Source organism: Pteropus vampyrus, unplaced genomic scaffold (genome assembly GCF_000151845.1).
Source record: "Pteropus vampyrus isolate Shadow unplaced genomic scaffold, Pvam_2.0 Scaffold1, whole genome shotgun sequence".
In the NCBI taxonomy this organism is placed as follows: domain Eukaryota; kingdom Metazoa; phylum Chordata; class Mammalia; order Chiroptera; family Pteropodidae; genus Pteropus; species Pteropus vampyrus.
The window spans coordinates 15,861,891-15,888,023 of record NW_011888782.1 but is presented as its reverse complement, the minus strand read 5'-3'; the positions used below and the strand labels follow the sequence as shown (position 1 = coordinate 15,888,023).

The 26,133-nt window shown below is 40.3% G+C and overlaps 1 pseudogene; it reads right to left on the bottom strand.

Moving 5' to 3' along the window:
* Window positions 1-12,098: 12,098 nt before the first annotated feature.
* Window positions 12,099-12,193, bottom strand: LOC111737054 (annotated as a pseudogene).
* Window positions 12,194-26,133: the final 13,940 nt, after the last annotated feature.

The following is a 26,133-nucleotide window of genomic DNA, read 5'->3' as shown; positions in this document are numbered from 1 at the left end:
TAGGTTTTGAGATGGTTTGGTATCCAGCAATAGTAATCAGAACACCTTCACTTTGTGACCTCCTCAAAGATAATTTATTTCTGCCCTTTTAGTGACAGCTATGATGGGTAATTCTATTACACTGTACTGTGCAGAGATCTCAGGGACATGACTTAGAAAAGTAGTTTCTAAATGATTGCAATGTAGACTTTCCAAAGATGCAGCTTTTTCATAGCAGTGGTAGCTGAGGATTCATATTCTCTTTTATTCTTCCATAATGGTTCTGGAGTCTGGTCATTTTCATTGATGGATGAATCCTTACAACAAGTTTTGGGAGATTTACGTAATTATGATGAGAACCAGTCTAATCTGCCATAGTGTTGGCAAGCTGAACAAGAGTGTTCATATTTTTAATCTTCCTTAGACTTCTAAAAAGCTCTGACTTCTAGGAATATGGTCTTTTCCCACTTTACTTACCTCAGGATTTTTCAAACTGTGTTCTGTGGAATGCTATTCCCTAGAACATTCATAGGTTTTCTGCAGAAAGGCAATGCAGTTTGGGAAACACTGCACACTTTATTATTCTCTTGGAGATTGATGATGCTCATTGGTATCTAAGAGTAATGCAGTGAAAAAACTGATTTCAATTATTTATTCATTCAAACAGTATTTATTGAGCACCTGTTATGGCAAACATACATGGTTCTCCCCTGAACAATCTGGTAAGGAAGACAACTAATTTATAAATGCAAATCGTAATGGCTACTATGAGAGAAAAGAACTGTTGGCCACAAGAGAGAATGGTATGGGATCTCCATTAGAGTGAGTGACAAGAGAAGCATCTCTGCGGAAGTGATGTTTCAGCTGAGACTTGATGGGAGAGTTGGTGCTGGACAGTTGAAGAGTATTCTAGTTGGAAAAAAACCAGCATGTGCAAAGGCATGAGGCAAGAAAGATGTTGGCAATGAGAACAATGTTGACAACAGAGGCAATGAGGAAAGGCCAGCATGAGTGGAGGAGAGCATAGGGTGACTTAGACAAGCCTTTTGCAAATTTTAATTGACAAGTGCTAGGGAGGCCTGACTGACAGGGGGAAAAAGCCAAGAATCCATCAATTATGTGTTTGTAATTGCACAAAATGGCAGAGAGACTGGTAAGACCACACCAAATTTTAATTTGTATACACATGAAATTCTGATTCAGTGAGTCTGGGGTGAGGCCCAAGACTCTGAAATTCTACCAAACTCCTAGGTGGTGCCAGTGCTGCTGGTCCAAGGACTACAGTGTGTGAAGTAAGGTCTAAACTATCTCCTTCAAGCCAATTTCTTCAATTCTCCCTTCTTTCTCAAGTTTTAAGTACCTGGTCCCCACTCCAAGTTGTCTGGAACATAAATCACTCAGCCACCCTATCTTTCTGAAAGTTAACTGTACCTTTTCATGCTCAAACATTCTCTTGTTTATCTTAATCTTATTAATCTCTAGCTCCAAGTACAATTGGTCCAAAGTTCTAAACAGTCTTTTGTAAAAGTTTAGCTAACATTAAATGTGATATTAAACCCTGTACTTTATAGCTCAGATTCTGGGCTTTGTGGGGTAGGGGTGGTGAGAAAACCCCAGGGAAACTTTCCTGGAATTTTTCTTGGGACAAATACTTTGGGCAAATACTAGGATATGTGGTCATCTTAGAGCAATGAAAAGACCAGCTCATAGAGCCCCCACAATGAACACTCCTAAAACGTAGGGTGGATTGGGGGCCCGTGTTCTTCTACATTTAGTCTTTACCAGGCCTACTTGCTGCTCTGCTGACATGCTGATTTTCCTTTTCCTATCTGTTAAATTCTTTCTTGCTTGAGTTTCAAACTCATCTCCTACAGGAAACATGTTTAGACAAGGCAGGAGGAAGTGTGGACTCATGGTCTGATATGCCTGTCATGAGGCTTATCTACCTGTGCCTTGACTGACTTTTAATTATTTGGGGTCCTGGTTTTTCGGGGTACAGAGGCCCTCCTTTTCTGGTTGAAGTAGAATATATATCATGTCTTCTATGCCTGAGAACTGAGTTAAAAAACAAAACAAAACAGTGTCAAAGATCATAGAGTGAGTTAATATAAGCTCAGGGCAGAGAACTATCTACTCCTAGGTCTTGTTAATTGATTTATTGCTGTTCTGCTATGTATCCAAACTCCATGTACATTCTTGGGTATCTATTGACTAGTTGCCAATTTCCCGAGGCAGTTTTCCAAAGTGAGATGGAGATACCAGTAGCTGTATATGAAATTATTTGGGGAGATATACAGATGAACAGATTTTACTTTAGAGGTTACGTATTTATTTTAATGACTATTAGAAAAAAATCACTTACATATGAAACCTGTGCTTTAATATATTCTATTTTTTTTAGCATAACCAAGTTAAAATAATGATTGATATAAAGTCAACTTTTTTAGTACCCTCAATATGACATATTACTTTTTCACTAAAAAGAAAAAAAAATTGTTTAATGTAAGGCTACAGAATGAGACGAGTGTTCAAATCCTTGTTTGGCTATCTAACTAACATTTAGCAGGACACTTTTATACCTGGTTACTCTTTTTTAAATTAAAAAAAATTTTCGATTACAGTTAACATACAATATTATAATAGTTCCAGGTGTACAACATAGTGATTAGACATTTATATACCTTATGAAGTGATCACCCCAGTAAGTCTAGTTCCCATCTGACACCACACATGGTTATTACAATATTATTGACTATATTACCTACGCTGTACTTTACATCTCCGTGACTATTTTTATAACTGGCAATTTGTACTTCTTAATCCCTTCATCTTTTTTACCCATCCTTCTAAAACCCTTCCCATCTGACAACCATTAGTTTGTTCTCTGTATCTATGAGTTTGTTTCTGTTTTGTTCTTTCATTTATAATGTTTTGATGTAAAGTCAACTTAAAGAGACATAATAAGTAAATAATAGTACAGGCTGTGAGGGAAAAATCTTGAAGGTAATATGCAAATTATGGAGTCCTAAAGAATTCAACACTAACAATTTAAAGTGTTACCCTTCTTAAGAAAACTGCTCTTTGATGAAGCATGTTTATTTATTTAACATACGTTTATTAAGATAAATATGACTTTACCCTTGGGGAGGTAACAACGAAAACAGACTCACAAACAAATAATCACGATACAAAAACACCAGCCAGCATTTACTATGAGCTAGTCATATAAGTGCTTTGCATGTAAATTATCTCATTAATTTTCACAAAAATGCTCAAAAGTAGATTTGAATTTTATATCCATTTGAAGACATGAAAACTGAGTAAAAGAGAGATGAAGTAACTTGCTTGAGTTTACCAGGTTGGAAGTAGCAGAGCCAGGATTTGAACCCAAGCAGTACAGCTTCAGAGCCATATGAATGCTCTAGCAGCAATGTGTGCACAAGACCATGAGAGAACAGTGGACTGAGTGACAGCCTGGGAGAGCTCAGAGAATTCTACACAGCAAGGACAATGGATGTGAAAACAAGAAGAAGGGATAATGTGGATTGAGTTTGGGGGAATGGTATAAGTACTTTAAGTGTGTAGTTGGAGTTTAAGATGAATACTAAGATTAGCAGAAACTAAATTTAGGATTTTAAGTCCTGCTCTGGTGACAGAACCCAGATTAATAAGTATCTTGAGTTGATTTTCCAGAAGCAGATCCTGAGCTGTGGGTCTGGGTGTCTAGTGATATTAAGGAAATGCTCCAAGGAGAACCCAACAAGGGGGTGAAGCTGAAGGATAAGGGAGGAGAGGAGGACATGCCACTGTGTGATCCCAGAGAGGCCTACAGAGCAGAGTTCAGGCTGGTCTTGTAGGGAGCTCTCTGCGGGGGGAGTACTGTCCCTAGTCAAGGCTCCCTTACCCAAGATTCTTTGGTTAAGGACCAAAAACAGGGGCACATAAATCCCCAGATACTTTCAACTTTCTGTGCATGTGGGCAAAGTGGGCTCCTGTAGCCTGAGGGCAGTCTTCCAAAAACATCTTCAGGTGCTGCCTGTTGGGGAAAAAATGCTAAAACAGGAGGGTAAAAATGGATCTCCTCTGAAGAGACCTGGAGAATACCATGTCATTGTCTGTAATGAGGAATTTTGGAATGAAAAGATATCTTTCTGGAAAGGCCATGTTGAGGACAAGGATACTTTGACACAATTTTATCATGGTGGTAGTATAGCTGACCCAACTGCCACCTGTAAATCGTTTTTGGGTAGAACTTGTACTTTTCCTACCATTGGCCTTCAATTGTGTTCTCTTTCTCAAAATAATATTTTCTGCTTTGTATTTAGGAGGTTGAAAACTTTTTATGAATTTATCTTAATTCCTACAAGACAGTTGATAGACCAAAAAAAGTCTATTATTGTGTCATGTATAAAAACCTTAATAAAAATTGTGAAGAACAGAATGATTATAGAGGTGAATCAGCAACACCTGGTTAAAGTTGTCTTATGAACTACTTATTTCATCTGTTTAATATATATTTTTTCAATTAATTTCAATCAATTCAAATGTATGAAATTCACTTCCCACTTATTCTCTTAGAAAAGAGAATGTCATTTAAGTAGTGTGGACTATTCAGTCTATATTCTGCTCTGTGAGTTTCTCTCCTGGACAGGGTGGACTGTCACAGAGGTAAATCTGCTTTCTCCTACTTGCCTTAAGTTCCCACACATGTCTTATAATATGTACCTCTTACTACACTGAGTGTGTTTTTCGTGTTTGAAAATATGTATCATTTCTTGCAACATGACTTCTAAAGCAAGCCAGCTGCTTTGTCTGGCACTCATTTAAAGAAATACTTGTCATGTTTTCCATCACTGGAGGAAGACCTTCCTGTGAGGGGCTCAGGGAGGGGTACCCGTGTGTTGGTTTCTAGTATGGGGCAAGTAGACATGGCTGCAAAAAATCTAGCCATCAAGATGCAAGAGAGAAAAATTCCTGTATTTTATGGGCAATTTGATAGATTTTCAAGGATAATTTTGACTTGGTGATTTTCACCTTATGGACACAATAACCAGAGTCAAAACTTTTAGTCCATTGTAGTAAAATGGGCTATTCATTGCATGACCATTTATTGAGCTTCTGTGATGTGCTAGATGTGGTCTCCTTCTTACCCCAGCTCCCACTTCATAGATATTAGGATTGTGCTGCTACCTGAGGGCACATCACCAGCTGGTAAATAGACTCACATTCAGGCCTGCCCTACTTGCTTTCTTGTCTCCATGCTTACTGCCCTTTCACCTCAGAACTTCTCCTTAATTCAAACTTAGCCACTCCTGTTTCATTCCCTCCAAACTCTGCTGCCTTCCTGCTGTACAGCAGCTGGTCATTTTGGGGGAAGAATTTGTCCTGTGGATGCTTATCCATGGATCTCTAAGGTAGGGTTTATGTAGGGAGGACATGCCCAGATGCACAGAACTCCTTCTTCAAAGAAAAGACTTTGGAAGCAAGAATAAAGTTAGACAGCTCTTCAAATGGTCTCAGAATTACCCCTGGAATGAGATGATAGGGATCATATGACTGGGTCTTACTGTTAGATGCTGGTTGGTGCATGTGTGCAATAAAGAAAAGGTCTTCTTGCCAATTCAACTCTGTTATTATAGCAACTCTTTTTCTAGATTTGGCCTTCACATGTTTTCCTTGAACTTTCTGCCAATTCTTCCTCAAAATGTAGACTGGAGTTGCTTGGGAAAAGATCCTTTACCTCTTAAGCCTATTTATGTTCCAAGGCACTAAAATAATAATTTGTGATGTCTTTAATAGAGTTTAAATGAATGAATAAATTTAGCTTTTATGTTATTATGAAGTTTATATTTTCAGCTGTAAAGTGGAATTTTTTATAGTTCTGTGGACTGAGGCCAAAGTATGTGTGTATCAAAGCTAATACAGATTTCAGCTTTTATGTATTAAGAATGGAAAATTTACAATATATTCATACTGCAGGAAATTAGAATAAAATTGAAAATCAGTCATTACATCTTTTAATAGAGATTAAATGAATAAAATCACCTTTTAACATAACAAATTTGACGTTTTCATTATTTTTCTTCAAATGTGATGCTTTGATAGCTCACTTGGTACTATGGTGATATTACTTTTGGTTAGTAATTAAATCTGGTTCTGAGAACTTTTGTTTCCTACTAGATCCTAAGTTTCTCAAGGTCAGTTCCAAGTCTGTATATTCTTGGCATCTAGTGCCTATTAGTCCATCAGTATATATGTTGAACCAACACATAACTTTGAGTCTATCAGGCCTCAAGAGCTGTGGTTTGCAGAAATAAAAAGGTTTGGTGATACAATTCCTTAAATATGAGGTATGAGAGGGCAAGGGAGGGACCCAATATCTATGAGCACCTACTGTGTGCTTGCTGGGTGTTAGCTGATGTCACAACACCCTGTATGTATGGTACTAGCTTAGGTTCTATGGAGTTAACCTGTATCACTCAAACACTCTGAGAGCCTTTAAGAACAGGGGACAGACCAAATCCTGTTATAGCTAAGCCAGTTACCAAGGGAAACCACAAATAATTAAAATATTTTTGGTCCTTGTTGGTGGTTCCCTTATTTCAAGAACTTTCCAGGACAGGGAATGACCTTGCATTGTTCCCAGAATTTATTCTAATGGGATTAGCCTTGAAATAGTTCTTTAGTTATTGTTCAAGTTTTCCTGGCTCATTTTAGAGTCACTTTTGGCCCAGGCAAGGTGAGGAAAAGCTCTGTCCCACAAGTTTGGGTCAGGGTCACGAACTCACTTCTTCCTAATTCTGTTCCAGAGTTCCAGGGTAAAGCTATCTGAGAGTGGCTTCTGTTGTAGGGAAACCACTATCAAATTCAGCCTGGGTAACCTTAGACAGTTTGCATAATTTCTCCATGCAAATGAAAATTCTGATATCTAACTTATGGGCTGAAAATGAAATGAGCTTATTTATATGCAGACGGCCAGCAGACTGTATCAGTTACCCATTGTCACAATAACGCTTTCTGACAAATGACCACAAAACCTCAGGGACATATAATAATAAGTGTTTATTGCTTGTGTGTTTAGGTCTGCTGGGGGTTGCCTTGTTTTCTCAGTGTTTCTGTGCCATTACTATACAACTTCATCATTTAATCCCAACTATCTTTATATACTTGCCTGGAATCCTGAATCTGGAGCTGGGATGCAAAGAAGCATGGAGAATCTATACGTGTGGGGATAGCAGTGATGGAGGCCAGGTATAGATAGTGTCAGGGCAGAAGTGGCAAAGGTGTTAGTGGTGGTTTCCTATGAGTGGTAGATCAAATCAATGTCCTTGTTTGTAACCCCCAGTATTAGTCACTTGCTTTGCAGTTTCCTCACTAATGAGGCAGAGTCTATTTCTCCACTCCTTAAACCAAGGCTGGTCTTGTGACTTGCTTTGGCCAATAAGATGATGGTGTTGCCAGTTCTGATAGTGGGGAACTTGGTGTCAAAGGTCTGAGTTTGTATCCCAGAGCTCAAGAGGCATTACGTACCTTTATAATTCCTTTGCTCCTCTGACATCACCATGAGTATATGCCTGCTCTATACATGCTGTAGGATGAGAGACATGTGGAGCAGAGCTGAGTCATCCCAGTCACTCCAGCAGCCTAGAAAAGCAAATAGCTAACACACCTGAAATCTCATGAGTGAACCCTTCAAGATTTCAGAGCTGTCTACCAATTTCTGAGTGACCCCAGGGACATGAGCAACAAACACTTATTATCATATGTCGCTCTGTGTTTGTGGCCATTTGTTAGACAGCATTATTGTAGAAATAGCTGACTGATACACCGTGTCCAGTGCTACACTAGTTGAGTGGTGGGATTCTGAGTGCTTCTGGTTGTCTAGCAACTCCTTGTTTCTGCCCATTTTCAAAGCCTAGTCCTCCAGGATTCCTGGCGATTATGCAATTTACCTAGTATCTTTTCAGCAAATTCCCTTTGTGCTTATATCAGTCAGAGCCAGTTTCTGTTTCCCATACTTAAGAACTCTGTCCAGCACCGTGCAAGTATAGTGCTAGCTCCGATTATGTTTCTGCCTCTGTTTGAACTGGCACTTATCATCCTGAACTTGTTTCATTCCTGAATTAAACAGCATCTGATACTGTCTTCCCAAGAAGCCTCTCCTGACTAGTTGGGAAGGGCCAATTTTTCCTCATATTTTCTCTTCTTTGTGTGCCAGTATCTTCTCAGCCTCACTTGTCACTGTCTTTCACCATACTCCAAGCAACAGCAAAACAACTGCCATTGTTCTCACATAAGTGATTCATCCATTGGATGTTTATGGAACTATCAGTGTTGTTCGTGTCAACATTTCCTATTATAGAGAGTAAATGTGCAGTGGCTGCAGATGGTGTCGATTTAACTGATTTATTTGAATACCGTGTAGTCATTCAACTTGATTCAGGTGAGTGGATCAGCCTTTTGATGATGATGAGTAATTCAGATAGTTATTGGGTAGAGACAGGCAATGGGTGGCCAGTCAAATTTGCTTTCAGAGGAGATTGCCTGAACTGAGCCATGTCTCAGGCTTCTCTCATTAGACTGTAAGAAGTCTTTTGGGAGGGAGCACTAGCGAATGGGAAATAGTGGGAACCTTGGAGTCAAAGGTCTGAATTTGTATCCTGGCTCTGTGCCTTGGGCAAATAATAGTCTTTCCAAGTTCCAGTTTCCTGAGCTCTAAATTGGGGACACAAGCCATTACCATCCCTGTTCATTGGTTAAAGTTGTTGCGACAATCAAAAGAAATATTACTCATGAACATGCTTTGTAAATTGTAAAAACCTGTATAAGAGCAAGGGAGTAATGACAGACACTAGCTATTGGATCTTTCTGACCCCAGGTTTACTCTTTTAGGGAGACCAGGAGATGAGAACTCAGCACAAGCCAGGAGTCTGGAGTCAGTGTCCAGGTAGTTACTGGGTAATAAATTCTCAGTTCTGGTCAGGAACCAGGGGCCACAGACCTGACCACACAGAGCTGGCAGACAGGGATGAAAAGTCCACATCACGGCACCTTTTAGGTCACAGAGCAGGGTAATGCCAGCCAGCATGACTCTCCGATTCTTCTTAAGCAAAAAGGCCAATAGAGAGTGACACTAATGAGTGAGTCCTCTTAGTATGGGATTGAGAGTTAGAGCTTATATCAGATAGGTATTGCTTTTTGGCAATGAATAACAGAGACCCAAAATGTAGTGGCGTGTGAGATAATAGAAAAGAAATATTATTCCCTATCCCTGGTTCCTGATATAGCACTTCTGAAACCTTTGTAATTTCCTGGGCGATAGGAGTTTCTTTTGTCCTAATGAGATGACTCTGGGTGCGCTCCTGGGTGGTTTCTGGATGAGAGCTGGTCACCGGAAAGACCAAACCATGGTTAGAAACTTGGAATTTTTAGCTCTACCCCCATTCTTTTGAGAAGGCAGAAGGGCTGAAAATTGATCATGCTTAGGTGATGAGGCCTCCATACTATCCCAAAAGTACAGGGTTTGGAGAGCTTTCATGTTGGTGAATACATCCACACAGGGAGAGTGACACACCCCATCTCCATTGAGACAAGGTTCTATTCTTGAGACCCTCCCAAACCTCACCTTATGTATCTCTTCATCTGACCGTTCATCTGTATTCTCCTTTAGTAAACTAGTAACTGTCAGAAAGGGTTTCCCTGAGTTCTGTGAGCCGCTCTAGCAAATTAATTGAACCTGAGGGAGGGGTTGTAGGAACCTTTGACTTGTAGCCAAATTGAACATAAGTTTCCAGTAACCTGGGATCTTACTACTTGAAACTGGTATCTAAAGCAGGTTGAGGAGTAGTCTTGTGGGGCTGAGGCCTTAACCTGTAGGATTTGATGCTGTCTCTAGGTAGACAGTGTTAGAATTGAGTTAAATTGTAGCACACCCAGTTGGTGTCAGAGAGAATTGCTTGTTATGCGGGGTAAACCACACATTTGGTGACTAGAAGTGTCAAAAGTCTATGTGCTGCGTGAGTAATAAAGGAGACGCATGGGAAAAAAAAAGACATAGTAGTGACGAGCTGGGTTCTTCTTGCTACACAGAAAAAAACAAGCCGTAGGTTTTCCTTTACATGGCTGAAACAATTATTAAAGGTTTTATTTTCTCACCTAACGAGGTCCTGAGGTGACCCTGAAGGTTGATGTGGTAACTCCATGAATGGAGACTCAGGCTCTTAGAAGCACCTAGTGACCTCTGCTTGCATCTCACTGGTTAAGGGAGTCTTGTAAATGTGCCTTTCTGGTTGGCCATATTGTCACCCTCAAATAGAATTGAGGTTCTATTAGTAAGGAAAAAGGGGAGAGTGGCTATTAGGTGGGTAATTTGATGTCTCTGCCACAGGATTCTTATGCTTTGGCATCCCAACATCGAGATACATAGTCCTCAGAGGAGAAATGGTGTAGCATTACTGGCTAAGAGTCTGGATTTGGAGACAGTCTTAATCTCTAATTTGCCACCATAACTTATTAGTTTTGTGACTTCGAGATATTTACTCAACTTTAATGAGCTCAAGTTGTCTGCAAAATGGAGATAATAATATTTATCTCATGGGGTTCCTGTTCAAATTTAGTGGTTCTGTAGAACTCATAGCATAGTGCTTGGCAGTCAGAAAACACTTGAGAAAGGTCTTTATAAAAGTATATGAAATGAGCTATTTAGTTAAGAAATGTGAGCCATAGTCTTATTGGTCCTACAACAGTAAGAAAACCACATGTTTCTGTCAAGATGGGGTATTAGATCTAAATAATTTATTGTCTAACAGCTGGCATCAGAATTCCTAGGAAAGAAACTATCTTTGTGTTGGAAATTACCCTGCTGAGCCTGCTGGGGAATGGAGCTGGTGAGTCCTGAGAGTATGCAGCATGAGAGAAGTTAAAGGAGAGTGACGTGAGACAGAAGAGAATAGACAAAGATCATCCAGCCACAGCTCTCTGGACACAAAGAGACAGGCCATTAACCATTGCTCTTGGTAGAGGAAAAGAGTTATTTCTGTGCTCATTGCCAAGGTCAACCTGAATGCACGTTCTGCCGTCTTGCCGTGGCCATCCCTCCACTACACTTCACGCATTGTGGGTTCAGGAAAGGTAAAGGTTTTAGAGTGTGCCCTAATCCAATATGACCGGCATCTCGCTGTGCCCCCTCCTGTTTCCTTACTTTTTCTTCCATGGGTGCTGATCACAATCACACATCCCAGTAAATGTCCTGTGGGCTCTCCATGTCAGAGTCAACTTCTTGAAGAACTGGAAGGTAATAAAGCTAATCTACAGCTGATCACACCCATCAAGGAGCACTTGGGCAGAGCATACTTCACCCAGCATACTCCTGCCTCTGGAAAAGGGCACTCAGCCCTTAGGCCGCAAGGTCAAAGAACCTTAGCTGTGTGTGTGTGCGTGTGTGTGTGTGTGTGTGTGTGTGTGTGCGCGCGTTTGTGTGAGATATGGCGAGGGGTGGGGGAGGAAGAGAGAGAGACTGAGAGAGAGAGAGAGAGAGAGACAAAAAGAAATAGATATGGACTGGGGTGTACTAGATACTCATACCTAATTTTACTTTCTGCTTTTACAAGGCAGTCATCACTAGATGTTTGAAACAAAATACCCGTGAAAGGAAACACTTCAACATTCTGACCCTCCAATAACAGTAGAGGGAGAGAGATGTAATAAATTTTCTGTCTCGAAGAATTTTAAAGCTTTCAGAGTATGTATATAAGTGGAATACACTTAAATAAAATGAAATGCAGCATACCCAAGCTCACAAAATGGAGAAAATGAGGGCAATGGTTTCTGATTCTGATTTAAAGAACCCTATAATTTAGTCACTCATGCATCCATTTATGTATTTCTCAAGTATTTATTTACTTAGTTTTGGGAAAGATTCATTCCACTCCCCCTCCCCTCCCCAGCCTTATTGAGATATAATTGACATGTAACATTGTGTAAGTTTAAGGTATACAATGTGATGATTTGATGCACGTATACATTGAGAAATGATTACCACAACAAGTTTAGTTAACACCTCCATCATCTCACATATTACTATTCGTGTGTATGATCAGAACATTTAAGATACGCTCTCTAAAAACATGGAATGCTTCATGAATTCGCACGTCATCCTTGCATAGGGGCCATGCTAATCTTCCATCATTCTAATTTTAGATATGTTTTGCCAAAGTGAGCGTTATCAAATATTTATGGGGATCTATTCCGTACTAGATATCATGTTGGTTCTGAGGAAACTAGATGGGCTCATATTCTAATGAGGGGATAGAGCCAGGAAAAGAAACAGGTAAATAAATAATCACAGCAAAGTTCAAAAAGTTTGCAGACTTACTGTTGGTGAAGCTGTAAGGAAACAAGCATTATTATATCTTGTTGGTCAGAGTAGAAATTAGTGGAGGACATTTGGCAATATTTATAACAATTGCAAACACACATACCTTTGGACCCAGCAATTTCACTTCAGCAAGTTTATGCCAAGGAAATCACGGCATGAAATATTATGAGCACAAGAGTATTCATTGTGGCATTATTTGTAATAAAAAAAGACTGCAAGCAACCAAAACGTCCCCAAATTATGGTACATCCGTATAATGGAAGACTTTTAAGCTGTCTAAAAGAATGAAGCTTGATAGAGAAAGATCTACAAAATATATAAAGGCACAAATGCAGACCAGTGTAAAAGTATTTGTTTAAAAAAGAGGGAAGAATATAGTTATGTACATATACATAGGTTATTTCAGAAAGGATACTTATGAAACTGTTAACAGTTGCTTTTGGGGAGGTGATTTAGATATATATAGGATAAGATAATATATTCTTTTTACCATTTAAATTACCAATCATGTGAACATATTGCCTTTAAAAAAAATAAATAAAAGTTTAAACTTTTTAAAAAGAAGTAATTACTTTAAATGAGCAAGGTAATAATGGAGGCATATATACAGTACTGTTGGGGTGCTAAGCAGATTTGTGTGTGAATTATAAGACGTCTGATGCGGGGGTGGGTGTCAGACTAGCTATCCTTTACTATCCTTAGAATCATGTGCATCTATGAAAATAAGGGAGTATTCTAGAAGACGCCTGAGCTCCTTTCAAATGCCAGAATTTTATGATTCAATGATTTTAAGAAACTGAAGGAGAGTTGGGTACAGAGGTTTGTATATATGTGTGTGGGAAGGGGAGGCTTTAAAAATGACATGTTAGGGAGTACTCACAACAACGGTCCAGTCGGCAAGGAAGACAGTTTATACATGCACACCTTCATCACACGAAGGGAGGCAAGCCTCCTTCGTATGCTGACTGACGGTTGTGGTCGCAGCTAGCTAACCACTCAGGTGCTGCTCTGCTCTTTAAATCAAACCAACGCAAGTAAATTTAGTACCAGAAGGCAGAGGCTTTTGAATAATTAAAGGTTTTCCCTTTGTTTTCTTGATCTATACGATTCCATGAACACACCAGTTATTTTGTTAGCCTCCTGCTGTGGGAAAGATGCAACACTGTGACTTTGGCCATTGTTGAAGCGGTTTGAAGGGAAAAAAACTTAACAAAGATTTATTAGGTGATTTATCTCTGTTTTTAATAAACCAGGGGAGAAATGTTATGGGCCAAGGCCAGAGACAAAAATAACCTGCAGAAATGATGCTTGCCTGCGGCAAACAGGACGATACGATGAACCGCCAGCTCAGCTTCTTTGCGAAGCTGGATCTCCCTCAGCGGTGGTTTCAAGCTAAGTCTGGGAAGGTTGCCCTCTTGAACAATGCCAGAACTGGGACAGGTCCAGTCCACCTGCCGAGCACACTCTGCCCAGCCTAATTCACCGGAGTTCACGGGCAGCTGGAATTCTGGGTACCACATCTATTCCGGTTTCTTGCACAGAGTTTTGGTGACTTCTATGTGGTAAGATTTGCAGTGTTTCATTCCCAATCTGAATGGCTGAGTTTATGCAGAGTTCACCCATAACACTTTCCCACTTTTATTTCTAGCTTTCCTAGAAAGTCCTTGGGATGGTTCCTTTAGGGAAGGGGAGCCCCATTTGTTAATATGTCTCTGGGCCACCTCCTGGGTGAGTAAGAATAATGGGTGTCTGCTGTACACTTAGGATGGTTTCCAGGGAAGGATCTACCTCGCCTCAGCCAGTTGCAAAGATTCTAGGTTCCCAAGTTCACGTATCACTGAGAAAGGCATTTCCTGGAGAGGCCTGAGGTTCAGCTAGACCCCACCCCCTGCCCCCTGCCTTTGGCCCCTGAATTTCAGAGTGACACTGAATCTGCTTCTTGCCAGACTAGGTCTTCTACACAGCTCAACTACCCTTGCCCCTACCCCATATCTTAAAAATTTTTTTTTGTTGTATTAAGATCGAATTTTTAAGTGTACAGTTCAGTGGCATTAAGTACATTTACACTGTTGTGCAGCCATCACCACCACCCATCTCTAGGACTTTTTCATCTTTGCAAACTGAAACTCCATGTCCATTAGACAATAACCACCCCCGCTCCCCTCTTCCCAGCCCCTGGCGACCACTGTTCTACTTTTCTGCTTCTATGGATTTAACTACTCTGGTTCCTCATATGAGTGGAATTATATGTTGTTTGTCCTTTTGTAACTGACTCACTTAGCATAAAGCCTTTAAGGTCATCTTTACTCGAGTGTGTCCTGCCTCCCAGCCCCTTTTTAGTTTTTGTTCTGATCCCTACAGGCTATCTGTTTTCTCCTCCTCTCACCACTTACCCAGCCCCCCTCCCCCAACTCCTTATTCCATATATTCTCTGAGGCAAGCCAAACCCTTAAACGAGTCGCAGAATGTGGCATCCACCTTCTACCAGACACTCACTCTAGAGCAGGGGCCCAGATCACATTCTTTAAAAGTGGGACTTCTGCAAGAATTGATTTTAAGGTAATATCCCGATAGGAGTGATAAGATTATCGAGAAAGAAGAGAGGAGGCAGTAAAACAAAGAGAGGGAGAGAAGAAGAAGGTATTCAAAGGACCACCTCCTGACTTAATTGAACCCAAGTGCCCTCGGAGGCCACCATCCCCTGCAGCCTCTTCCAGAGAACTGTCCTTCATTTTAACTGCCCACACACCACAGCACAGATCCCCCTGACAGCTGTCCCACCCCCAGACTGTTCCTATCCCACTTTTGTGGAATTGTCCAGTGTTTCCCACATTATGGAATGACGGCACCTGAGCAACGGGGTGGCAGGGGCTCCACAAATATTAATTCATTTCCTGAGGTCTTTATGTGAAATAGCACAGAGGGTGGGAAAGCTGTGTGCCGGTGCTGAGCCTGTGTGAAGGGGAAACATTACAAAACCCTATTAAAAATATTACCATTTTAATCTCTTAATTTTCTTCCTGTCGGTAATATGAAGGTGGAAATATCAGGAAACCCATTGATCAAAGCTAAATGGAATTTATTTTTTTATCAGTCCCTGTGGAGTGTTAATCAGGTGTCCTCCAATCACCAAATGGATGTCAGAGAGCACCTGCTCAGGTTAAGAGTGACCCAGTTTTAATGGGACAGCCAAACTCTGATTTTCTATTATTGTACTTAATGTGATTGGCCATTATTTCTAAGAAAAGGAAACTGCTGGCAGCCTCCCGTGGGATTTCTTTTGAAGGCCTGTCTGCAGCTTAAACTTGGCCGTTCCTTTCATCAGTTACTTGTCGAGTCATTTGTGATGAGATGAATTGGACACTTACAAACAAATAAGTTCTTTCCTACTTGATTCATCAAACAGTCTCTTTGTTGGCTGTTGGTTTTTATTTGTATTCTCAGTCTTAGTTACTGATTAATGAAATATTGTAACTGTATTTGAAATAACTGAGTTCCATGCCAGTGTTTATATGGCTTCCATGTTCTGGTGTTTTAATAATTTGAGGGAATGGGTAAGAAGTTATTTTTTTCTTAACTGCCATCATAGATCAAAGCTGCATAAGAGCGGACTCCAGGGTGGTCTGGGCAGGGTTAAAAAGTCGAGAAGGAAGAAATGCTTTGGTCTGAATGTTTTGGTGTCTTACTCAACCTCTGCTGCTTGGCACATTCTGAAAGCTGCCTCGAAAAACCTGAAATAGAAAAAGAACCTGAATAGAATCATTACTGAATTCTAGGGTACTGAGAGGTAACCTCATCCATCTGCACCTTGTCTCCTGCTCAACCTGCTTCCTCCCCTCCTTGCCTCTGTGAAAGGGATGATGTTGCTCCCCTTGGTAGACTCTTTCTATGCAAAAAGCTCTTGTGATTTGGGTATGTTCACTTTTGTCTCACCTAGTTCCCTGATGCTGTGGTGCAAGTCTTTATTTTTACAGCTTCCTTTTGAGGTGGAGAGAAGCTAGGCACTACCTGCATAGTGGATTTACTCAGCCTTCTTCAACTCAGAAAATGATCATTGCTGAGTCTCCCTTCATTCTTGTCTTCTCCATGCTTACCAAAAAGTTTCTTCACTGAAGACTGGCACTCTTTGCCCACATCTGCCTGTGAGATTTAATTTGTTAAGTACACACTTGAAAGGGGAAGCTTTGTGTTTGCCATTCCTCCCAGAGGAGGGTCATTTTGTGTTGGTATTTCAGAAATCATTTAATTTAGGGATAGAGAAAGGGTTTGCTTCGAAAGAACGAGAGTGGAATGGGTTAGGGGAATACGTGTGAATAGGGAGTGAAGTGCTTAAGAGCTCAGAGTCTGAAGCTGGACTGTGTGTTGTGTGCTGTTGTGTGGGCTCCAGCTCCTGGTGATTCTGTGAATACATGATGCCCACGATGGCTTGTCCTTAACCGTCCTGCTCACTTCGAGTAAACTCATGCCTATGGCTTCTTTTATGGAGTCAATCCATCTCATATTTGGTCTTCCTCTTTTCCTACTGCCTTCTATTTTTTTTTTTTTACCAGCATTATTGACTTTTCCAATCTTGCTTTCTTACGACGTACCAGAAGTAAGACAGCTTCAGTTTTGTCAATTTTGCCTCCAGTGATGTTTCAGGATTAATTTGCTCTAGGACCCACTCTTCCTTTTTTCTGGTGATCCATGGTATCTGCAGAGCTCTCCTCCGACACCATAGTTCAAATGAATCAATGTCTTTTCTATCAGCTTTCTCCACTGTCCAACTTTCACATCTAGATATAGTAATTGGGAATACGAGGGTGTGGATGATGGGCTTCCTGGTTAGAATTCCAGTTCCGTCTTGTGTTAGCTGGGCGATCTTGAATAAATTATTTACCTCTCTGTGTCTCAGTATCTTTTCTCTAAAGTGAAATTGTAACAGAACCTTCTTCCTAGAGTTTTTATAATAAGATTACAGGAAAGTATACCATGTAAATGTTTAACATAGCACCTCAGTTAAGGCACTCTGAGTAAATGTTGACTATTACTATAATTGTCATAATTATCATTATCATTATTATTATCACGCATTGGCTAGACCGTGAGCTGCTTAAGGACAGGGACTAGATTTACCTGAGCATAGGAGGGGCTTAGCAAATGTTTGCCGAGTGAGTATACAAATGATGCTTAACGTTTGTCTTTCTGTTTGCCTTTTCTTTTAGGACTGTTTCTTAAGGTTTCTCTTTGTTTTCCTCCTTCAGTCTTAAAGACAATAAAATAATAGGTATAATTTTGGAAAGAAAAGAAGTTAAAATACTTACCTATGATCTCACCAAACTAATCATCCTCTGTTTTACCTATTTCTATCTCATCCTTCTTATAGTTGATTATTATTCAAAAAATATTTACTACCTTACCTTCACTTCCATGGGAAAAGTATATCCCTGAACAGTTGATGTTGTACTTGGCCATATTTCTTACATTAGTCTCATAGAGTGTGGAGTGTACTTTCTCATCCCTCTATTTTGGGCTCAGCCATATGATTTACTTTGATCAATTGGATGTTATAATGTGAGTAGAACTTGAAGTGCACTTGTGCAAATTGGCTTGCTTTCATGTTCCACTGTCATTACCACAAGAAGAGCTTCCTTCACTTGGCTGTTATCCTTTCAGCCTGAGCCCCAGAAAGGGCATGCATGGAGCCCTGAGTTCAATCTGCGTCAAGGAGACAAGCCCGGTTGGACAACAACATGATGCAAAAGCTGCTCAGATAAGACCAGTCTAAATGTGTAGATCTACAGCTAAGTAGCAGATATATAAGTAGTAAGCACTTATTGTTTGTTATGCAGCACTAACTGACCAATATGCTTATGAAATATGAACATAATTTGTATATAGGCACAACCAAAACATAATAGTATTTTATAATTTACTTTAACTCACTATATAATGTATGATAGTTGGGTTTTTCTATGTTGCTGTACAATTTATATAATTTTCAATTAGCAGCATAATACTTGATCAAATTAATCTAGAAAATAATATTGTAATATTGACTCATATATTGAGGACTTAGTGTGTGTCAGATACAGTGTCTTGTATACATTTAACTTTTTCAACAATCCTAGAAGGTAAACTTGACTCACTATTCAGTAGTCTCAAAGCTGCAGATGGTGTGGCATGCTTTATGAACATGGATTCTGGAGCCAGACTTTGCCACTTCTGAGCTGTGTGACCTTGGGAAAGTCATTTAACTACTCATGCCTCAATTTCCTGCTCTATAAGGATAATAATAATAGTACTACCTACCTTATGGAGTTGCAGTTGTGCAGTTTTAATGAGTTAATATACCTGTGCATTTAGATTAGTGCCTGGCCTATAGAATTTGTGTTAGCTATTTTTACCATTGAGGAAACTGAATTTCAGAGAGGCTAACAACTTGCTCAGATTCATTCAGTTAGTAAATTATAGTAACTCAACTGTGTCATCTAGCTAGGATACTTTAATGATTCTCACATTATTGGGCAAGTATTTGAATTTTCGGGGTTATTTTTTTTCTCAAAATTATAAAATAAGAATGCATAGAAAAATAAGTTGCCCAGCGAATGTTGGTAGTATACTGTTAAGCACTGTCCAGGGAAGCAGACGCTTGGCTAACCAGCTTTGGGTATTACATTTCCACTGTTGAGTCCAATCTTAGGCAGAGAGAGAAATTGGGTTTCAGAGAGTTTAACACTTGGCCCAAAGTCTCAGGGTGGTAAGACGCAGGAAAAGAACAGCTTGGGTTTTCTGACTCCTACCCTGGGGAATGTTCATGGCACCAGTTTGTTTCTTTAAAAACAATCAATAATTGTTCATTTAAAGAGAGAAAGAGTGATCCATTGAAGATTAATTTTGCTGTGAAGCAGCATGACCCACTTAAAACCTAGCTAGGGTTTTGTTTTTCACTGCTGTAGCAAGAAACACTAAATAGTTCCCTTGCTTGTGTTTGGATTGGAGAGTAAAAGGTGAAGTAGGAAAATTATTCCTTCCTCCATCGTGAATAAAGAGACTTTTCTCTCTCCTGGACTTTTGAAGGAGGTCTGATCTCTTCTTAGATGTTAGCGTTCCCTATTGTTTTGAAAGCAGAAAGCCAGCAATGTTCATATTCCAGGGTCAAAAAGATGAAGCTGATGGTGAGGTTCTTTGTGTTGAGGATCTGAATCCTTCAATCACTATCCCAGTGTCCTACTGAATAGTAGGAGAGTGGAGTAAATCTTTCATACTTCCTGTGTTGAAAAGAGAGATGATGGATGCCAGGTGTGTGGCTGTGGATCCTTAGGGGAGGAAAGCAAAGTAAATAATGGTTCTGGTTGGCAAAAGATGGGCCTATTTCTCATTGGATTCCTCTGGTGTGAACCATGGGAAAAATGGCTCTCAGCCATGGGAGTGAAAGGGCTAGGGACCTGGACCCTCATTGAGAGGCATCCAGAGTTAGACTTGCAGTAGAGAGAATGGAGGAATCCTTTCTCACAGCACAGTGGCAGCCATGCTGGAAGCTGGACCATGCTTGGGATTGGCACCACCATCAGTTGTCCAGAAGCATCCATTGGCCCTGGAGCACCAAATGGCCATGGTAAGAAGCAAAAACAGCAGTGGCAGTGTAACCGTTGGGACCGATTTGAACTTCAGTGTTTCCCCAATGGCGGAGGAGGGGGGTGGATAACAGCATAGAAGTGTAGTTAGCATTTTTCCTTGGTTCTTCCTCATTGACACAGTGAAGAATCACAGGTCAGTGAGATTTAGAAAAGATTTATTAAAAGTATATTTTAGAAAGACAAAGCATGCCCCAAGAAGGCATATGATTTTAGCCAAGAGTTGTAACTAAGTGCTGTTAACAACAACCAACAACAACCAACAACAATAAAAGACCCCAGAAGTGGGAATATCTTCATTATATCGGGGCCGTGATGGGTGGTTCCAAAGGTGTTCTTAGGTGATTGGCAAGTGAGATTATTTTGATTGATACTTGGCTGCTATATAACACTGCCTGGTGTGCATGTATGTACCCAAAATTCTACTACCATTGGGGTGTTCTTTGGGCATTCTCTACGCTGGACCCCTATTCCTTTGTTCCTCTGGTTGCTCATGTCTGACTAGCTACCAAACAGCAGTAGATAGCAGAGTAGACCCCAGCTCTAGCAGTTGGTGGAAAAGTCAGGCTGATTCTTTTCTTCTAAGGTTTTTGACCTCAAAGTTTGTATTTTGTATAATAGTTCATGGGGAGATAGGTTCCTTGGGGTCGGGGAGGGGGGATAATCAGTGTCACTTCCAGTATGGTAGTGGGGGCAGGGAGGGGAGAGCAGCAAGAGCTTGGGCTTCTTCTCATTTGACTTGGAGACATAAGAGAGATGAAAACACTTTTTACTTGAGTGTTGTGAAGTTCTCCAAACCAGTTAGTCATAACTCCTAAAAGCTGTTTAAGAGATCACTAGTGATGTACCTGTTTTTCGAATGGTAAAAATAAAGAGTATCTTATTCTGATTGACCCATAGTATTTCGGTTGCACTCCCAGGAAAACAATGGCTGGAGCTAAGGATATGAAATTTTAAGTGTGAATTGCTTTTACATCCAGACAAAAGCTACCAAACTTTATTCACATGGGAAAGTATAAAAAAAATCATGCAGAATATTTAATGACATGGAAAAATGTTCTTAACGTAGTGCCAAATGAAAAAAATCAAGTTCATTACCAAAATGTTCAGTGTGATCTCCTTTTGCAACACTAAATGGATAGATCTCTGCAGAGAAAAAAGTCTGGAAAGATGTATTCCAACACACTCACTGTGCTTATTCTTTGTTTGATGCATTAATGGGTGCTTTTAATTTCTCCATTCTGCTTCTCTGCACTGTTTGAATATATTTATGACAAACATGTATTGCTTTTGTATTAAGAAAAAAGTGCAGCATAGGTTTTTATTTTTAAAAACTGAAAGTAAATCTAAATAACAAGCAAAAAACCCTGCCACCTTTGTATTCAGGATGGAGGAGATGGTAGAGCTCTTTCATCTAATGGGGGTGTAGATGTCAGGGCTGGAGGACAATGACTCTGCCTGTGGAAATGTGACCTGCAGAACAAGTTTCAAACAGGAAAGTGCTTGTGGGGTGACCCCTGGGGTCAGCTGCTGGGCTTACTGCAGATTCTACAGAGAGAAAGAGGCTCCAAAAGGGTGTGGGGTAGGGTCAGTTGGGTGGGTGTGTCCCAGTTTAAACACAGCCGCTTTGATGTGCTTCCCAGAGGGCTGGCACTGGAATGCACACCCTGCTCTCTCCTGCAAGCATTAGAGATTTTTAAACATCCGTCTCCAAAGGGAAGATCCATCAGCTTCACATCAGCCACAAAGGAAAGATTTACAGGTAATTTCCCCCTTTCCTTACAGAAGTGTGATTAAGCATATGTTTGGATGGGCTTTTTTTTCTCTTTTCCACAAAGTAAATAGAGATACTTTGCTTTTCTCTCATTCCTGGTGATGTTTATAATGCCTTTTATAGACACATACTGATGTTCGGTGCTTACACTGTGCTCTCCTCACATCTATCAGGAGAGCGAGGTGTATGGAATGTGCCAATCCCCATTCTGAGATGACTGGGAACTGTCCAGGTGTAGGGTTCTGGGCTGTGCTGGAGATCTGCCAGCACAGGGCTACTGTGGAGAGCATAGTGCTTCCTCCCAGGCTTAGCCCAGATAACTTCAAGTAGGGCTGGACTACGTGGTAAGGAAGGGAATACACCCCAGCTTCCATATTTTGGATCAATAAGCTAAAGGAATGCCTTGCGAGGCGATAGGCGTTTTAAGGCCAACCCTCCTTGAAAGCCCTTTTATTAAGACAACAGTGGCACAGTGCCAAGAGCTTGAGCTGGAGCTGGACAGTCATTAATCTGAATCCATGCTCTGCCATAGACTGGTTGTGTGATCTTAGAAAATTTAATGTTTCTCTGAGACTTATCTTTTGACATTAATGAAACAGAAATTACCTTCTTGTCTCTGGCGATTGTATATAAGTATGCTAAAATGAGAGTCTTATCTGTGTATCAGCTGAGGTAGGTGCCAATTACTCCAGCATTCCAGAGGTGCCAGCTAGGCCACCTAAGCAGGACTTGCAAGGAGGTATAAACTTTACCTGAGTACCTGCCTGAGACTTCTTAGAAATGCATGGGTGCTTCTTTCGGAATCTGACCTGCAAAAACCTCAAGGTCACAGACTAAGACTGCCTACTGATCTTAGAGAACGAATGACATCTGCTTCCTGTGGACTAATGGGGCCACATGGGAGAAAGCAGCAGCCTAAAGGCTACGTGGGTAAGGGCAGTGGGAAGAGAAAGAGGTCTTTGTGGAGGCCAGTGGGAGGAGGCACCGTCCATATAAAGGAAAAGGAGTTAAAAGATCCCAGTAATGGGCTGGGGTGGGATGAATAGCCTCTCCTTAGAATCTGAGAACTTGCCCTTGTCAGCTGAAAAAATAGTATCGACCAGGTGTTCTGTCCCAAAAAAGGATTTATTCAGGGAAAAAGAAAGGGCTGCAACTCACTCTACGCAGACATGGCAAGCCATGTGCCCACACACTGCACAGCCGCCAAGATGGAGGGGCATTTATAGAAGGAAAGAAGTAGAAGAAGTGCAGTTACAACCACGAGCTTTATCATTAGCATGGAGTTTTTGCTGTTCTCGCGATGACAGAGCGCGAGCACTTCTCCCATAAGCTCTTGCTCCTCTCGCAGACCCTCGCGACTGAGCACGAGAGTTTGAAGTCTCAGTTATCTTTATCTCCCGCATGAGGAAAACAGCCTTGAACAGCTTCCTCCGTGATGTGGAAACCATTGTGCCATTGTGCAGGCGCGGGCGGGCCAGGTAAGATTTTTCATGCATCTAAACTCTCCCTCCCACACCGACTCTGGCGGAGCAGAGGATAAAGCCCGGGGAGTGGGGATAAAGCTAGAGGAGCCAGACCAGAAACACCGAAAAAGCCAACCACAACTCCTTAGGTATGGTAGGCTTCAAGCCTGCATTAGACCTGGGATGGAGGAGGAGAGGGAGTTGAATTTTAGGTAACATTTGGAGTTTTTATTATTACATTACAGTCAAACAAAATGGAACTTAGTCTGTTTCGTGATTATAAGCGGTGGGAGGATTTTTTAATTATGTGAAAATGACCACAAATATGGAGTTCACCCGTTTCCTTCAAAGGACAGGATGAATCAGCCCCACAGAGTGGTTTAAAGGTGCAGAGTTGAGGAAATAAATAAAACTAATTCCTAATTGTTTATCGTATTAGGATTTTTCAGAGAAACACAACAAATTATACGTATGTAATTTATGCTTATATAGATTAGACAATTAGAAATTAGCTTTATTCTCTTGTTTGTGTGTATGTATATATATTCCACATATATGAAATTTTAAAATAAATTGGCTTAAATGATTATAAAAGCTAGCAAGTTCAAGACACCTAGTGTGGACCAGCAGATTGGAATCCTAAGGAAGAGCCATTGTTGTAGTTCAAGTCTAAAGGCCATCTGATGGTAAAATTTCCTCTTGCTTTGGGGGAGGTCAGTCTTTTCTATTTAAACCTTCAGCTGATTCAGTGAAGCCCATCCAGATTATGGACAGAAGTCTGCTTCAGTCAAATTCCATCTATTTAAATGAGAGGAGTGGGGGATAGGGGAAAAAGGTGAAGGGGAATAACAGGTACAGACTTCCAGTTGTATAATAAATGAAGAATGTACATCATAGGGAATATAGTCAATAGTATTGTAAAGACTACATATGGTGACAGATGGTTACTAGATTTATTGCAGTGATTACTTTGTAAGGTATGTAAATGTTGAATAGCTGTGTTGTACACCTGGAACTCATATAATATTGCATGTCAACTATACTTTAATAAACAAATAAAGTAAATTAAAACAACAGAAAGGTTAACCTCATCTAAGAACATCCTCACAGGAACATCTAGAATATTGTTTAACCAAATATCTGGGCACTGTGGCCCAGCCAAGTTGACACTGAAAATTAACCATCCCATCCACTGAGTCCCGCACATCTATGTTATTTTCTGAGGCTACATTAATGGAAATAAAATCTCATAGAATACACTTCTAGAGTGAAAAGTTTATGTAAAATTGTAAGATTTTTAAATATGTTGTCAAATTACCTTCCAGAAAGTTATTTTCTAAAACAAAAAAATTTTAATTTTACTGTGCTGTATGAAGCTGGACAATTTTATAATTCTCCATACCCTCATGAACCCTGGATATTATCTTTATGAAGATTAGGTTTTATCTTAAAAGGACTTGCTAATGTGATGGGCAAAAAAATGGCATCTCGTTGGAATTTGTATTTGCAATTTTGTGAAATTTACCATTTATTAGCATGTTTATTGACCATTTGTATTTTAACTTTGGCTCTTGACCTCTTCATGGTTTGTCAATTTTTCTGTTGGACTCTTTTAGACCAGTCAAATTTAAACATGTGTTTTAACCAGCACCAATCTTCAAAAGAAGAGGTACATTCCAAGTAGCACTGATTTACAGCTCAGTGAAAAGACAATCTTGTGAGCCTTGCATTTACTTTCCCCATGAGGAAAACAGAATCTATGCACATTCCTCTCCCACTAGACCCTTTTCAGGCTTAACAAAACAACAGTAGGTATGAGAAGTAAGCAATCTAAGGACAGAAACTCTAAAGAAAAAAGCCAAACTTAAAAAAGAAAAATTAGTTGCCTGTGGGATGGGCTCATCTTATTACAGTATGGCCCTAGGAGCAGAAAGGGGACAGATGGTTATTCTGCAGACAAGGCGGGACCCCAGAGACAACTGCTTCAACATTTTAGGGGTGAATTATTCTTATCACCCTAAGGCGTCAAGAAACAATTCTAGCATTGTTGACAGCATTTTCAGGTCCTGGCCCAACATTTTTAGAGAAAGGTCTTAAATTATTTTGTCATCAAATCAAGCTCAACTCTATCTTTCAACAGATGATAAAAAAGCTCTTCGGCTACAGAGTTTTTCAGAGGAGACTCAGTTTGGAGAATCTTGTAAAAAAGAATGTTTGTTCTTCTCATCATTTCTTACCTTTAGAGTCTTTCTGAGGCTTAGGTAATGGAAGGTCAGGGGGACAATATGTGTCTCACTGTCTTCCCTTGGTATAGTCAATGCAATATGGGGTTGGGAGAAGCTGCAGTATGCTTCTTATTTTACCTTTCTTCCCCCAAAGTCTTGGGCAGCCCTTTGAGTTATTGAAGGTCCAAAATCCCTCAAAACCCTCCCAACCCAACATAGATGACAACTTAGGTGGTCACTAATATTTTCAATAAGCTAAAATTGCAAGAAGGAAAGAAACCAGAATCCTTGGAGTTATGTGCCTTGGCTATTTTAGAAACTTTTTGGAGCCTATTTCTAAGGGCTCTGGTTCCAGAAAATAATTAGCAGCAAATGGAAGCACTGCAGGAAAGCCTAGGGGGCATTGGATAATGTCCATGGACGGTTAAGTAAGAAGAGTTTCTTGGAAAACTGAACCAGCATCTTGTACCAATTCCATTTTCTTGATTGGCTCCTGGTTGGGTGCTTGGAAGAGAAAAAATTGAAATTTGGCTTTTGTGGAGATAGGGAAAGGAGAGTACTAGTCATATAATGGAGCAGGAAATACAGTATTTCTATGATTTCTCAGCAGTCATGCTTGCTCAGTTGCTTTCAGAGTCTCACTCTCTTCGGTCAAACAGTTTGGTAAATGTCTTAGTCCAGGCTGCCATAACAATATCGT